Source organism: Ursus maritimus, unplaced genomic scaffold (assembly GCF_017311325.1).
Source record: "Ursus maritimus isolate PB19 unplaced genomic scaffold, ASM1731132v1 scaffold_1, whole genome shotgun sequence".
In the NCBI taxonomy this organism is placed as follows: domain Eukaryota; kingdom Metazoa; phylum Chordata; class Mammalia; order Carnivora; family Ursidae; genus Ursus; species Ursus maritimus.
Window position 1 is genome coordinate 93,324,680 of NW_024423343.1, and position 15,710 is coordinate 93,340,389.

Here is a 15,710-nt window from a genome sequence, read left to right on the forward strand (position 1 = left end):
AAGACGTGGGATTGTAAAAGGGCACCAATTACATCGAGGTGCTGTTTCAAAATATTGAAAAATATATATGCTGTGCTTCATTCCTAAAGCATGAAATACCAAGCTCAAATGGCAGGTCTAACTTAGTTTTTACGTAATGATTCCAATATGCAATATTTAGAGATATTTTCCACAACTGTCATGTGATGTGAAGATGTCTGTGATTTCTTTTTTTTTTTTTTTTTTTTTTTTTTAAGATTTTTTATTTATTTATTTGACAGAGATAGAGACAGCCAGCGAGAGAGGGAACACAAGCAGGGGGAGCGGGAGAGGAAGAAGCAGGCTCATAGCTGAAGAGCCTGATGTGGGGCTCGATCCCATAACGCCGGGATCACGCCCCGAGCCGAAGGCAGGCGCTTAACCGCTGTGCCACCCAGGCGCCCCTATGTGATTTCTGTTGGTGACAAAGTCACCAGTTTATAACCACTGCAGTTTGAAGCTCATAACTGAAGGAAATGTTAAATTTTAGGTCAAGTTTGGTGAAACTAAAGACGTGTTTTTTCCCAGTTCACAAATGCTCTGAATTCTGCCCACGGACCTCTGGACTCTCCTATTAAGAAACCCTGAGAATCTGTATATTTCCTAGGAATTGCAAGTCTGTGTAGATACAATGACAATTATTTATTCCTCCCATGCAGAGTTGAATATTAGACTTTAGAAAATATTTAGGTTACTGTGCCTCATATTTGATTTCACTCCTGGCCTTTTCTTAATTTCTTAGTGAAGCATGTCCTTGGAGTTGGTTTCTCTTGAATAGGGATCCATCCTCTGATGACAGCCACTCTGTTTGTTTGTTTTTTCTTGGCCCTCTTACAACTGATGACCAGTTAGGGGGCTAGAAGCACCCTGGAGGGTTTTTTTCTCCCCCTTTATACAAAACTACCTGACCAGGTTGGGGAACTCTACCAGAGACGCTGACATTATCACCTGTTCTACCCTGCTGGCGAAAGTCACCATGTGAATGGAACCTGTCTTATAATGTGACATTGGAAAATCTCTGAGAGGAATGGAAAAATGATTTTAAGAAGTATTGCATACATTTCCTTTAAGATTTAATACTGGTTCCTCCATGGAACATAGTTTTAAAGAAGAGCAATTTCAAATAAACCTCTATGTGAATATAAGTATCAGGGAATTTCTTAAAATTTGAGGAAAATATGATTTAAAACCAGGAGAATTTTCTGTTTTCTTGTGACGGACTAGAGGAACTGGTTTAGCTTGTCCCATTACATAGTGATAAAGGAGTGTTTGATAGCCGCAGCCTGTGTGATAAAATGATTATGGCAGCAGTGAGAAAGAATCTAATAAGGAAATTGATCTGCAGATTCCAATTCTGTAAGAGCCAACATCGATCAAGGTAAATGTCAATAATGAGATCGTATTGAGAACTGCCTAATTCTTTCAGATGATTCTGGGGTCTAGTGACAGATTCAAGAAGTAAATGTGAAAAGGAATTTAAGAGTCTCACGATCACTCCATTGACCAGCAGCAAGCTACGTGCACTCTGGTGGCATGTGACAGTCTGTCTTGGTCCACACTAAGATTAATTAGAGATTGCTGAAGGATTTTCACCTGGTAAGATATATGGGGTACCAGTACTGCATGGTGTAATATGATAACAGCTATTTTCGTAGTTAGCAATTATAAGTAGACATTGCAGTTTAGAGAGGGGAACAGGAGAAACTTAGTGCTCTTATTTATTTGTATCTTTGGGAGGCCATGTCTAGACAGTGCAGTGGCAAAGGAAGCTGTCTGTTCTCAGAGATTTATCAGGAAAGGTTATAACGGGCAGAATTCTGAAGTCATCATTTGCCATTTTATATAACTTCATTGATTGTCTGCCCAGGGTTTTTCCCAAGAACTGGTCCTTAATTCTGTGTCATGTTAGGGACCATGAGTAGCAACAGAACAGGTGCAAATGAATTTCAGGATCAGGAAAATCAGGAGATATTAAGGCATAGGGAGCTGCTAAAGAGTGGGACAGAAGTGTCAGGAGGGTGGGCACAGAAGTGAGAAAGAGATTATAAGACACAGCTCTGCTCACTTCTACCTGGAGCCATCTTGATGCATCAGGGAGGGATTCTCCCGTTTTTCCTGTCCAGGCAGGAGCATTTTCCAGGGTATGGGCAACCCTCGGGTGGGAACAGGAAAGGAAATAAATGGAAACAGGATGAGCTTAGAATAAGCCACTCCTCACATTCTGGTTATAAAGCAGCTAACTCTGACAAAACTGACTTCCTGGAAAGTATTTACCTCCCTTTCCCTCAACTGGATACCCTGCTATTGACACTTTCTGGAGCTTGGGGTCTTGTGTCGCAAATTGTCATCACTTACATGCTACCGAAAGGGTGGTTTTTCATTGGAGGTGATTCTCATAGTAGGAAGCTATTTCAGGACTTCTTTTTGGTTTATGGTGTCAGGCATACGTTTGGCACTGTCACTAATTGAGGCTAGATGGGGTGGGTGGGGAGGGGATCATGCTATTTTGGTATTGAAAATTCTGTTAAAATTCAAAAGTCTACTCTTACCTCAGAAGCTTAACGAAGGGAACATAACCAGATCTTTGTTTGGTTTGGGGGTGTCTTTCTGAGTCTAATGATAATTAGATAAGGTAATGGCCAGGGCTGACGTCCAGGGTGCGAACGTCCAGTCACACCTACAGAGGCTTAGAAGAGCCCTGTGCTTGATGTAATGCTGTTCTGTCACAACTTTGAAATTCTTAGTATCTTTTTTACAAGTAGCCCCCTGCACGGAACAAATTATGTCACAGGTTATGAAAATAGCTAACATTTATTGAGCATTTAATATGTCCCAAGCCCCTTGGCGAACGGAGTTCTTATCACAACCTTATGATTCCGGAGTTCCTTCTGTTGAACATCAAATCTTTGATTAGCCCCTGTGAGTTAATATTGTTATTATCCATAAAGGAAGCTAAGACTCAAAAGCGGCCGTAACGTGCCTTAAATCGCACAAAGCCAGGATCAGCACCCAAGCAGTACAACACCCGGGCCGTGTGCCAGTCTGCCTCCCTGGTTATGGATGTGAAAAATGGAGAGGGGAGGTAATTTTAAATGTGAACCCAGGATTTATCCTGAATGTTTAAAAGCTAGTTTTCTAGTTATTAATCATTGTTTTAAATATGTCAGCCAAAAACAAAAAACCAATAATAAGTAAGTCAGTTAATCAACGGTTTGGGTTCATTGGAGTCCATTTGATTGAGGTGTTTGGGTAACACAATGAACATGGCCACAGCTTATGGACCCAGTCTGCACCCTAGCCTAGAGCTTGATGACAGCTGGACCAGTGACACCTGCTGGGACTCAACACTTGACTTGCTGAATAAGTGACTCACATTTTACACTCTGACTATATTTTTATGTGCTCAAGTTGGAGGGCATCTTATTCCATTAGTTTTCAATCAATAGAAAAGTATTTATGAAAAGAAATTTACCCTCCCACATAAAACAGCTGAACAAAAAAAAAATACAGATTTATATGTAATAAATGTTTTGAAACCCTTAGGATTGTTAACATGGGACATTGGTGGAAAAATATTTATAGTCTGCAACTCACAGTCTTTGTCTTTAAAACCAGCTGATTATTAATGAGAGTTCAAAGCAGACCTTTAATTTTACAATAATAATTATTTCTTGGGAACCTGGATTCTTTCATCGTGTCTCAAATGAGTGTAAGAGCAATTTCTTTTCTCCATAATGCTTCTTTCTTTGTAATATTTATAGATCCCTATCCAATTCCTTTGAAAAGTAAGAACTCATTTTTGGTATTCTCTGAGGTTGAAAATGCTGTCCACAACCTAAAATAAAAGGAAAGCTCAAGAAAGATTACTTTGCATCTTTTAAGAAAGTTTCCATCAAAGCAGTTTATGAAAATTAATAAACCTGTAGGGATTTGAGAAGATGGGATAATTTTAGGATTATGGTAACTGGTGACTGTCTCAGAAGAAAATAGAGAGATTATGTTATTTGTATTTATGCATCGAATATCTATTTAATACTTTACAATTTCCACCCTGGGAGATTAGGAATTTCTCTTCCCACCTTCTTCCTCAATGCCTGGTTCACAAATTCATAGCATTTACAAAACATGCTTGATTAGAACAAAGTGTTGTCTGACGCAAAAAATAAACAGGGGAAACAACGTTTTATGTCTTAAGGAGAACATGCCTTTTTCCTGAATTCTCTGATGCAGTTTAACTCCCTAATCTGTCATACAAATGTTGCAATATCAGATCCATGTACTTTTCTCTTGAATGTTACAGTTGAATCTTGAGTCGACTTTAGCTAGAGGATTTGCTGGAGAAACTACGGAGCAATTTTGACTTGAAAGTCTGGCATCACTCCTTTTTCACATTCTGTTTTGAATAGCGTCTCCTCATATGCCTGAAAAACAGAAAAAAAAAAAAACCACACACACAAGATTGAAATTTAAATATAGAATATATTTAGCAAACTAATAGAAAAATAAAAATAAATCCACTTGACTTGATAAATCCTACGTATTAGCTAGAAACTGCCATTTGCCAAGAAATGATTTAGCTTCGTGAAATGTATTTTACAGCTAATCCTTTAATGTCTGTTTTACATATTACCTTTCCCACTGTTAATATTGAGCAATATTGTAAGCTAGTAATTTTATGCCCTATATTTCAAATTGCTATTAGGAAGCCACATAAATAACAATTTTCAACCGCTTGTTTATAATACCATGAGGCATTTCTTACCATGGGGTAAAGTTACAGTAGATTTTAAAAACGGCTGTGGGGATAAAGCCACGGGGAAACCGTGAGGTGAATCTGTGGCAACAAAGCCTGTAAAGCAAACTGAAGTAGTAAGTCTGAAGCCCTGGAAATGTACCACTTCGTCTTCACTCTCAGGGGCAGCGAGGCCCTGGGCCCTCATCGACCTCGCAGCCATGTTCACGCACGTAACATAAGATGTCTCCACAAACAGACAATGGACGTGGCCCCAGGACCCTGTCCTGTGAGAACCAGGACACAGGCCTACAAAAGGCAGGCGAGTGCAGAGCACAAAAGTCATTTTCACGGACGTCTCTTGGTCCAGTTTCCGCTGCAGCATCCAACCCAGGAACCTCCAGGAGGGTGAATCCTGCAGCCTGTTAAGGCCCCAGCAGTCTGTCATCTCCCAAACTCTGCATTTCATCCGTTCTCAGCTTTCTTTTAATAATATAAGGAGGCACCCATCTTATAAATAATTCTCCATGATTTGTTGTTGCTGTTGTTGTTCTCCAAAACTCTGACAAGACACTTTCCCTTCCTGGGAGATTATCTTCTAGTGTTAAGCGTGAGTTCTTTGATTTTGATGTTTCCTCCTTGTAGCTGGGAAAATAGAGCAGCGCCCAGGTATGATTTCTTGCCAGCAGCCTGGAAAACGTATGAACCCCTTTGGTTCCCCCAGGGAGTCATTCTGTGTCTTCAGGATTAGCGATTAGAGACCTCTGGAGTGCCAGCAGCAATTTGCTCAGCGTTGGCGCACAGCGGTTAAGTGAAGATCCTGGATGGAACCTCTTTCCTCCCCTGCAAGGAGGAAGCATGCCTCAAAGGCACAGAAGCTTTGTGTGTGTCTCCATTGCGTCTGCGTTTCCTCCCAGAGACCCTACTAGTCCCTTCTTACAGACCTCGTTTTTTTTGTTTACATAGATAAGAGTAATGGAGGCCCACACCTAAGTTCAGCATTCGGAAGAAATGGGGGGGGGGAGGGGGCAAAGGGATGAAGGGCAAAGCATGTGCTTTGGAAAGAGTGATGAATTCAGGTCGTCACCCTGCTCCGTACTGAGAACTCACTGTGTGACTTGCCCCAGGTCCCTTACTTGCTGAGACCGTTCCCCTCCTGAGTTCTTCTCTGTGGTCTTGCTCAGCCATTTGCAGAAAGATGTCACACTTTCATCTCTGGACCTTTGCATATGTTCTGCCCAGAAGGCCCTTTTTTTTTTTTCTTTCTTGACTTCTTCACCTGAGACGTCATTTCTTGTTTGTAAAATCTTGATTTAGCCATTGTTTCTTTTTTTTTTTTTAAGATTTTATTTATTTATTAGACAGAGATAGAGACAGCCAGCAAGAGAGGGAACACAAGCAGGGGGAGTGGGAGAGGAAGAAGCAGGCTCACAGCGGAGGAGCCTGACGTGGGGCTCGATCCCATAACGCCGGGATCACGCCCTGAGCCGAAGGCAGACCCTTAACCGCTGTGCCACCCAGGCGCCCCTAGCCATTGTTTCTCAGGAAAGCCTCCCCGGAGTCCACTGCTGAGGTTTACGTGGCACATGACATTGAGGGTGCCCGGCCGCTGGTCTTCCTACGAATGCCTTGGTGGCGGGGACTGTGTTCACTCATCACTGTGCCCTGGGTACGACAACCCAGTGGCAGAGAATAAGGTGCCATCAGAGGACAGGCTTACAGTCTGAGTCCAAGTTCAAATCCCTGATGGAACAGCTCCTCACCTGCTCTTGTGCTTCAGTTTTCTCATTTGAAAAATCAAAACGATAAGTTTCTACCTCGTTAGGCGATTATGAGGATTAAATAAGAAAAAAAATAATAGAAGCACTTAGTACAGCACCTGGCATGCGGTCTATAACTGTTTGCTGTTTTTCTCCTTAGTTTTATTTTCAGTTGGATCCAAATTTATATACAAGATGGTGTTTTCCCAGAAAGAATGTAGAGCTCTAAGGAGGAAATAACATCACCAATACCAATAATATTACCAATAATAATAACAGTGAAATAATAATAATAATGAAAGTATACTTTTTAATAAATGAATGAATGATGTTTGAGTACAGTAAGTGAAGATTTGTATTTCAAGATACTTCCTTTTTTTAAGTCTTACATGGTTTATCTGGTCCAATTAGTTTATATTGTATTTTTGTAAATTTTTAAAAAGATTTATTTATTTTTATTTTAGACAGAGATAGTGAGCATGAGCAGGGAGAGGGGCAGAGGGATAGGGTGGAGAGAATCCTCAAGCAGACTCCCTGCTGAGCACAGAGCCTCACTCGAGGCTCAATCCCAGGACCTTGAAATCATGACCTGAGGTGAAATCAAGAGTCAGACACTTAACCCACTGAGCCAGCCAGGCACCCCTATTTTTGTAAATGTTTTATAACAAAGTCTCATAAACCACTATAGAAATTAAGAGAATGAAAAAAAAAAAAGACATTAAGAGAATGAACTCTGCACTCATACTACCTGGGACACTGTATGTGTGACCTTAGACAACATTTTTAGCATGTGTGCCTCAGTTTCTTCACCTGTAAAATGGGCCTGATAATGTCCTTGCTGTGGGTTATGATCAGTATTTAAAAGAATAATATATATGAAATACATATTTGATGCTAAAGAGCTCATCAGTAAATGTCCACCGCTACTGATGGGAGTGACCCAGATGATGGGCTGAACACTGAGGCAGAAATAAACAACTCGTCCTGCAAAAGAGACCATTTCCCTTCCTTCAGGGGAGAAATAAGCAGAACGTAAATAAGCAGAATTTTCATCCCTAAAAATGAAGATAGTTGCTTCTTCCACACTTTGCGTGAGGATCCATGAGATAAGATCTGGAGCAGAGACTTCACCCAAGGCCCTCGTCCCCCACAAGCCAGGAGATACCTCATTTCTTCTTAAGAAATTGTGTATGGGACTGCAATGACCATCACCATAATTTCCAACAGGTCTGGTAAAAGTAGCAGGCCAGGTCTTCTCCCCCCTCATTTCTTTAGTTCTATGAAATCAGAGGGAAAATATGCCCCCCACACCCCTGCACGTAAAAAGCAAAAGCTTTAGCAATCCAGGAGGCTTTTCAAAACTAAAGCTTGATTAAAAATGTAAAATGTAGTGTAGATGATTTTACAAAACAGCAGGGGCAATTGGAAAGCACTTATTAAAGTACCTGTTAAAGTAATTAGTGATAAAAATGGAAGTTTCACGGCACTTCTGTATCTCTTAGATCCCAGAATAGGCCCAGACTGTGCTGAATCACTTCCTCTCTCACATCAGAGTCAAGGGAGAAGACAAAAGGGAAGCTTCAGAGAGTCTTAGGACTAGTCACAGGCAAGCAAGTGTGACTCCATCTTCAGAACAGGCTCCCCACCTGCCCACAGGTGACCTGCTGCAGAAGCCCTAACCCTACATCCTCTCCCCACGTTCTGCCACTTTGCTGTTATATATGAAATGTTTCTCATTCTTTTTTGTTGTTGTTTTGAGTAAGGAGACCGAGGGATTCGGAAGCTCGAGAGGGAGAGCTATGCCCCTGTTGTGTGAAGGTTTATTACACAGAACGTTATCATGTTCATATTTAACCGTGTGACCAGGCTGACCCCCATCCCACCCCCACTTCTGCCTCCGTATCACCTTACTCTCCCGTGATCCACTTTGCATATTCTGCCTTAAAAATTCTTCTTTTTTTTTGTCTCATCTGTGTGTTGGGCTCCTCATTGATATTTAGTACGTTCCACTAATGAGCTTCCTTGAGTCTGTTCATAGTTCATAGTCAAGACTCTGTACACAGTAGATGCTTCATAAATGCTTCTTGGTGAACTAATTAGAGTGGCGACTCCCAAGGGCAGGGTCTGCTGTTTTCATCCCCATCCATCTTCCTGCTGATTCTCACCCTATGGGTCCTCAGGGCACTGTTAATGGAATTTCAGAAGACAGGACAGATTCGAGATAGTCCAGTCATCAGTTTGAGCTGCAGAGGCCCCCCAGTGAACTTCCTAGTCACCAAGCCAAATACTCCCTGAGGCAGCCACCGGATAATCAGGTTGTCATGGTAGCAGGGACCCTCGAAGACGGTTTTGAATATAGCTGCGGAATAATTGCTTAAAAGCGTCTTATAACCTTGGGTCCCAGACAAGGAGAAAAGAGGGCGTAGAACCATGTCCTTTGCAGAAGCAGCATCTAGAGTGAGACAGAATGCACTTGGGGCACCTAAAGACTGAAACGCAAGGCAAGTCTAAGAGTTGTCAGGAAAAGTAATAATTGTAGCAAGAACTGTTGTATATGGTTTAAAAAAAATCTATAAAAATTTCAGACTCTGAAGTGAGATCAAATCTTGATGAAGGTATTTTTTAAAGAGCTTCCAGGAGAACATTCGAAAGGCATACTCTGTCGCATCAGCAGGATGGCTGAAGGCAGATATTATGTTTTATCTTTGTATCCCAAAATGGAAATAATGGCATAATTAATTAAACATCGGCTTTTATCTGAAAAGATTTTGTCCTCGGCTCAAATTTTTGTAAATCTAAGAAACGATCATTTAATACTCACTTATGTAATATGCAGTTATGTAATATTCAGTTTTATAATAAATTCTTAATGGAACAGAATGAAACCTGTGAAATGTGAACCAGGGGTCTGCTCTCCTGATGGTATTTGGGAGAGCTGATGAAAAATCACATTTCCTGGGGGTGTCTGAGTGGCTCAGTCAGTTGGGTGGCTGACTCTTGGTTTCAGCTCAGGTCATGATCTCAGGGTGCTGAGATTGGACCCCCTGTAGGGCTCTGCACTCAGTGTGGAGTCTGCTTGTCCCTCTCCCTCCCCCATGCCCCTTTCCCTGCTCATGTGCTCTCTCTCTCTCTCTAATAAATAAATTAAATCTTAAGAAAGAGAGGAAGGAAGGAAGGAAGGAAGGAAGGAAGGAAGGAAGGAAGGAAGGAAGGAAGGAAGGAAGGATGGATCACATTTCCTGGGGAACCTGGGTGATGAAGTCAGTTAAGCATCTGACTCTTGGTTTCGGCTCAGGTCATGATCTCAGGGTCCTGAGATCAAGCCCCACGTCACCTTTGTGCTCAGTGGGGAGTCTGCTTAAGATTCTCTCCCTCTGCTCTTCCCCTCTCTCTCTCTCAGATAAATAAATAAAATCTTTTTCAAAAATCACATTTCCTGAATATGGCAAAAATTAAGTCTCGTATGGGCATAAAGGAAAACTTTGGGGATTTTTGGATGATCATCTGGTGAGTAAGGCTTCCAAAGAAAAATGATCTTAATCAGGCTCCACGCTATCGAGGAGATTTCCTTGAACTTCTTTCCGGAGCCTTCACATGCCTACAAAAATTGTTTTGTTATCCAACAGAAGGAACAAAGCTTATTTCGCCTGATTATGTCTAATTCAGAGCCATATTTAGAACACGTCTCTTAACATATACCAAACCCACCACCTGTGTTTCTGCCCTGTAACAGAGGATATCCGGAAAGGTGGTGAATGCGCAGGAAATCGTCTGAAGTTAGCAGTATCAAAATATGCTCCAAGGATTTCATAATAGCACACTCCAGACTTGCTTTCCTTGTGGTGGAATTAAAGAAGATGAAACAGACGGCCCGGGGCCAGCCTGGGGCTGAGTCGAGGGACCAGGAGTGGGGCTCTAGGAAGCTTCCTGGCAGCTGTGAGTTGAGATCAGCTCTTCAGGGTGGAGAGAGGGTGATCTGCAAACAAAGCTGAAGCTTAAAGAAGCAATGTGTTCTTTCTTGGAGATATCAGCCCAAGATCCAGGCCACTAGATTTGAGAGTGAGGGTGAGCCTTAAATGGGCAACCAGCCAAGATAGTGGGAGCAGCCACACTCAGCAAAGGAGCAGGAAGGGGGAGGGGAGGAGGATGCCCTGATATCCCGTCTCCTGGGCTCAGAATGCTGAAGAGTTAAAGATACCAGTGGTAACTGGGCAGATTTTGAGAAATTCCTCCATCTTTCTTCTAAATATCCTACCATGAACTTTTGAGGGTGGAAAATGCCTTCAAATGAGTGGAGCATATTGTGAACAGAAATGTGGTCACTGAAGGTTTAGGAGTAATTCATGGGGTAGTTAACAGAGCTTCTCACTTTATAAATAAAAGAGCAATTCAAGAATTGTGGGCATCGAAGCCATCCCCTTTACCGGGGAGACCTTTTTCATAAAGAGGAAAAAGTAACTCTGGAGAATGTACAACAGGCCCCGGGTGGGATTCAGGGCATGCGTACTGGAGTATCCACCGAGGTTAAGTAAATCAAGGGACTTGAGGCAGATCAGATTAAAACCAGTAATTCACATCTACCTCTGCTGCGGAAACTAAATTGCTCATGTTGGTAGACCCCATGAATCAGATACATGCCGTCTTCACTCCCATAGCTTCTCTTTTGTACAGATATTTGGATTTTAATAGAGCAGAGAATAATTGTATGCCTGATTACGGTCTTAGATTCATTCTCTCACCAAATCCTACTAAAGAGAAGGGAGCGAAAGTCCTTTCCTCTTTGCATCGTACACTGAGTTAATAACTCCTGAGATCCTGGCATGAAAAAATCCGCACGTTCCTTTTCAGACTTTAGGAAGTACGCCCGTAAATGCAAACGTGGCTCGTCACCCTATTTTACTGGATTTTTCCAGCCTGGTTTCCCATGCTGCCCCAATTTCTCCAATAAAGATCCGCTTTTTACCCTCACCTTGGGCAACTGAATAAGGATTCAGTGGTTTCTTGGCCTCAGCCGTCAGGGCCTTCAAGTTAAGACCTCATTTCCATACTGAGCAAAAACCCAGAGGCAGAATTCTATTAAACACCAGGAGCCTTCACTGAGCACCTGAAGAAAGGCAACTCCATGAGTGAGGAGAGAAGCAGGCAATGGGCAACTGGCCTTCCAGCCCAGCTCGGAAGGCCCAAGTACACCATGGGCTCCAGCCCCCGCCGCCATCATTAACTGGAGAGCTGCCAAGGTCTTATCTGCTGCTCTGGAGGGGCCGCTCCACCTTCATCCCACCAAAGAGAGAACAGCCAGTCTTAGGCACAGTCTGTCAAGGGGAATATTTCTCTGCCTTGAATTACAGATTCAGAACTGTGCGGAGAACATATTGGGGGCAGACCCAACGCAGGGCAACCCACCGAACAGTACTGACCCAGTGTGGTTCTGGCACTCGCTGCCCTTGCATTGTCAGGCCCCCAGAGCCGTGCTTGGTCGTTCACACTGGCACGGGGGTGTGTTCTGACTATGGATGGCAACACCCTCTGGCACATCACACAGATCCCTCCCCGCCCCCAGCAGAGTGACGGAAAGGACGCCTTTTCCCTGTGAAGCTGACCATCCCTCAGTGTGAGAAGTCACCTTTGTCTACTGACATACACATATGTACATGTGTAAATGTGTGTGTGAATGTATATATAGTGTGTGTATGTGTGCCTGTGAGTCTGTGTGTGTTGATTGAATGATGGAGTGGCTACCCTGTCTGCTGCAGAACGCTTATCTCAGAGAAGGGCCAGCTCAGCCAGCCTAATATTAATCATGATAACAAACCCCCAGATGAATAATGGCTCAACCCAGTGTACATTGATTTCTTCCTCATGAAAAGTCCAAAAAAGTTATCTCTGGTCCCCAGGTGGCACCCTTTCCTTGAGGAACCCAAACTCCTTCTACCTGGTGGCTCCATCTTTAACACATGGCTGGCAAGGCTGCTATGCTCAGTTGTCTACACCAAGCCAGGGGAAGGGGAAAGAGCACGGCACCCCACATGCTAAAGATAGTCCTGGGCCAGGAGGGACATTGCTTTTGCTTACATTCCGCTAGCTAGAACTAACCATGTCTAACGACCACACGAGCTGCAGAGGAGGCTGGGAAATGTGGTCCAGCTGTGTGCCCAGAGAGAAGCGGGAATCCGTTCCATGACACTCAGCCAGTCCCTGCCACAGAGACAAAGCAGAAATACAGGGCTTGTCCTGCATTCTCTCAGAGCCGATCACCCTGTTAGGAAATCAGACCCCACACATAGGAGCAATTCAGCAATCACGCCCCTCAGGTACAAGGCCAGAATGGGCCTGGGATATCATCTGGCTAGGTACGGAAGCCAGGATGGCCTAGAGATGACAGACAGTCTTCCGGAAAGGGTTTTAATGCAGTCCTCCGTGATGAGCAGGTCTTAGGTGGGTGGGCAGGAGCAGGGAGAGTGTGCTGTGTGAAAATGGACAAACGCATCAGCTCAGACGTGAGAGGGACTCATTCTGGAGACAATGAAACCAGTCTGGCAGGAAGGGAGGGGTAGACTGTTCTCATCAAAGAGAGTGTTTGAACGAGAAGATCTCACTGACCTCTGGTTAGGAAGTGTGTGAGGCTGGGAGTCTCTACTTCTAAGGCCAAGTGGAATCTCAGTTACAGAGATAGGCGATGGGAGGTCAATTTCAAACCTATACTGAATAATCTGGCTGCCTCTCGTGTCTAAAACATGAAAAAAACATGTCTCAATCCAAGATTCCTTTAGCTTTTCAGGTTAAAAATTCAACGTTTGAATTGTTTCAGGTGAGAGATGTTTTCCAGATGGACACTAATAGTGAGCATGAACTATAGATAGATACGCGCTGAGGATTTTCCCTCTAAGCAGGTAGACTTCTTTCAAGAGGTCGCGGTATTCTCCTGGCAGTTACACTCTTCCTGACAGTATCTTTAGTTGAATTCCCCATGTATACACTCTACCTACTTTGCACCGAGCCCCTTATTAAGCACAGATAACATCAGTTTGAAAAGCGATGTGCTTAGTCTCTTGCACACCCTGTATGTGCACGTCTGTGAGAATATATTTATTATAACGTGCACCTCTATAGGTGTGAAAATAGAAGCCTTTCATAAAAATTCTTATTTTAAGAAAGTGTAACACCACCAACAAAAAAGAAGTGGAACATCTCTGGGCTCGTGAGCTTTCATGGTTATTTAAAGCAAGTTGTGCGAAAGGATATTTACCTACAGTTTTCTTGCCTATGGCCTTAACGCAGAAATAGATTTCGTTTTCCAAGTCAGTTTGTATTTGCCTTACATATGTGGAAACTATAACAACAGAGGATTCACGTGTACCTTAGCATTCAAGAAATTACCTACCACCAGCTCTCAGTTTTGACAAGTAATTGGTGTAAGGCTCTGTGAATTTCAGTGTACTCTCTTTCCTGTTCATTAGCATTCAAGAAATTACCTACCACCAGCTCTCGGTTTTGACAAGTAATTCGTGTAAGGCTCTGTGAATTTCAGTGTACTCTCTTTCCTGTTCTTGTTCCTGACTATGGCGGCCCAGAGAGATTCGGTTACATTCCCAAGATCTGGTAACACTTGTGCCTTAGACGGAGCTGGAACTCAGGTCACCTGGCCCCTTGTCCCAGGACCTGTCTCCTCTCCCACACGATGTTCCTTACTTCAACTGAGGGGAACTGAACATTTGAATATAAACTGCTAAAATATAACATCATTTAGGAGGATGCATTTATAGATACATATAGTCATTCAGAAAGCAAAGGATGACATCATATATTTGATAAGCATTAAAGAGCAACCATGAACCAAATTACCTCAGATGTCTAATCTAGAAGGACTCTTCCCTAAAATCACATGACATACCACTCAAATTCATCATTTCTTTTCTTGAATGTCATTTCCTATAACTTCTTGGACTGTTTGCATATTGATAAGTGTTCCCTTAGGTCTCAGAACATTATCATTCTTTTGGCACTCTCTCAAACTTTAAAACCTATGAGTGGGTGAGAAAAATGTAAAGACATCTTTTTCTTTAGAGACTACAACAAGTATCAGTGGGGTATTCGCTACTCACTGAATAGTACACACTGTGACAGAGCCCGGGGATTAAATGACTGTTGCCCCTGAGGAGACTCCGTTTCTAGAGGGAGCTTGGGGAAAGGATTATAAAAATCGTGCAGAAACAACATCCTGATTCTAGTAACCTATTGATGTCTTAGCTCTGTTGGAGAAATTAGAATTTTCAAGGTAACAGGCAACCAGGTTAGGGTGTGGGCCCTTTTTGGTGAATGGAGAGAAGTGAATGGTGAATGGTGATGGAGAGAAGCCCAAGTATTGGTCTGAAGCAAATAGTGATTTAGAGCTTCCCTGGGAAGGAGGAGGACAATCCGTAACAGAAAGAAAAAAAAAGTGCCTTTGCTTTTGCAGAGGAGGAAACACAGTCCTCCCTCAGCGCCCTCCCTCCATCAGCTGCTGAAGGCATGTTTGCTGAGTGGCCAGCTGAGCAAGACACAGGGCTCTCACGCAAGTCCAGGCTGCGGGGGGTCCGATGGAGAACGTAGCAAATGTCCCTCACATTAGTGGAGTTTACAGTCCCTGCTGACTACATAGTACGTCTGCGGGACAGAGCGACCCATGGGGCCAGCCTTGTACTCCAAGATGGTCCCAACATTAATTACTGGCCCAGAATGTGAGACACTTCCTGGATCAACATCAGTATGCAGCAAGGCCTTTCCAGGGAGGAAAAAGAACAGAAAAACTTTGCGGAGGTGAGGGAGGCACGCTTAGCCACATTATTGACTAACTCAATTCGATTTTTTAGTGTCTGAAGTCACAAAAGTTGTAACCAAGACAAACCAGGCTACAAGTACCATTTTAAAATGTCATCAGCCTAGCAGCAACATTAGACATAAATCATGAGTTTTATTGTATTTGCAATTAAACAGATCAAATTTAATGTCCACAGAAAAGCCTTAGTAATTAGTATAAAGATTAATATAGTGAAATGTCCCTGGTTTAGCAGGCCTCCCAAGCAACGCCGCAATAAAGAATTGAGTATATAATCAAGTAGCCTGTGAATATTAACGCACAAAGTCCTCCCAGTCCCCAGATCCCAGATGCAATTATTTTCTATTCACATTAATTGTTCCTAACAGATGACGTTAATGACTTT

General features: G+C 42.9%; 1 protein-coding gene across 1 annotated transcript in view; it reads left to right on the forward strand.

Annotated features, from left to right (window-relative positions):
* The window catches only part of NCKAP5 (NCK associated protein 5), a 759,472-nt gene that overhangs the window by 677,697 nt on the left and 66,065 nt on the right, over window positions 1-15,710 (forward strand). The gene's annotated exons all lie outside the window — the stretch shown is intronic.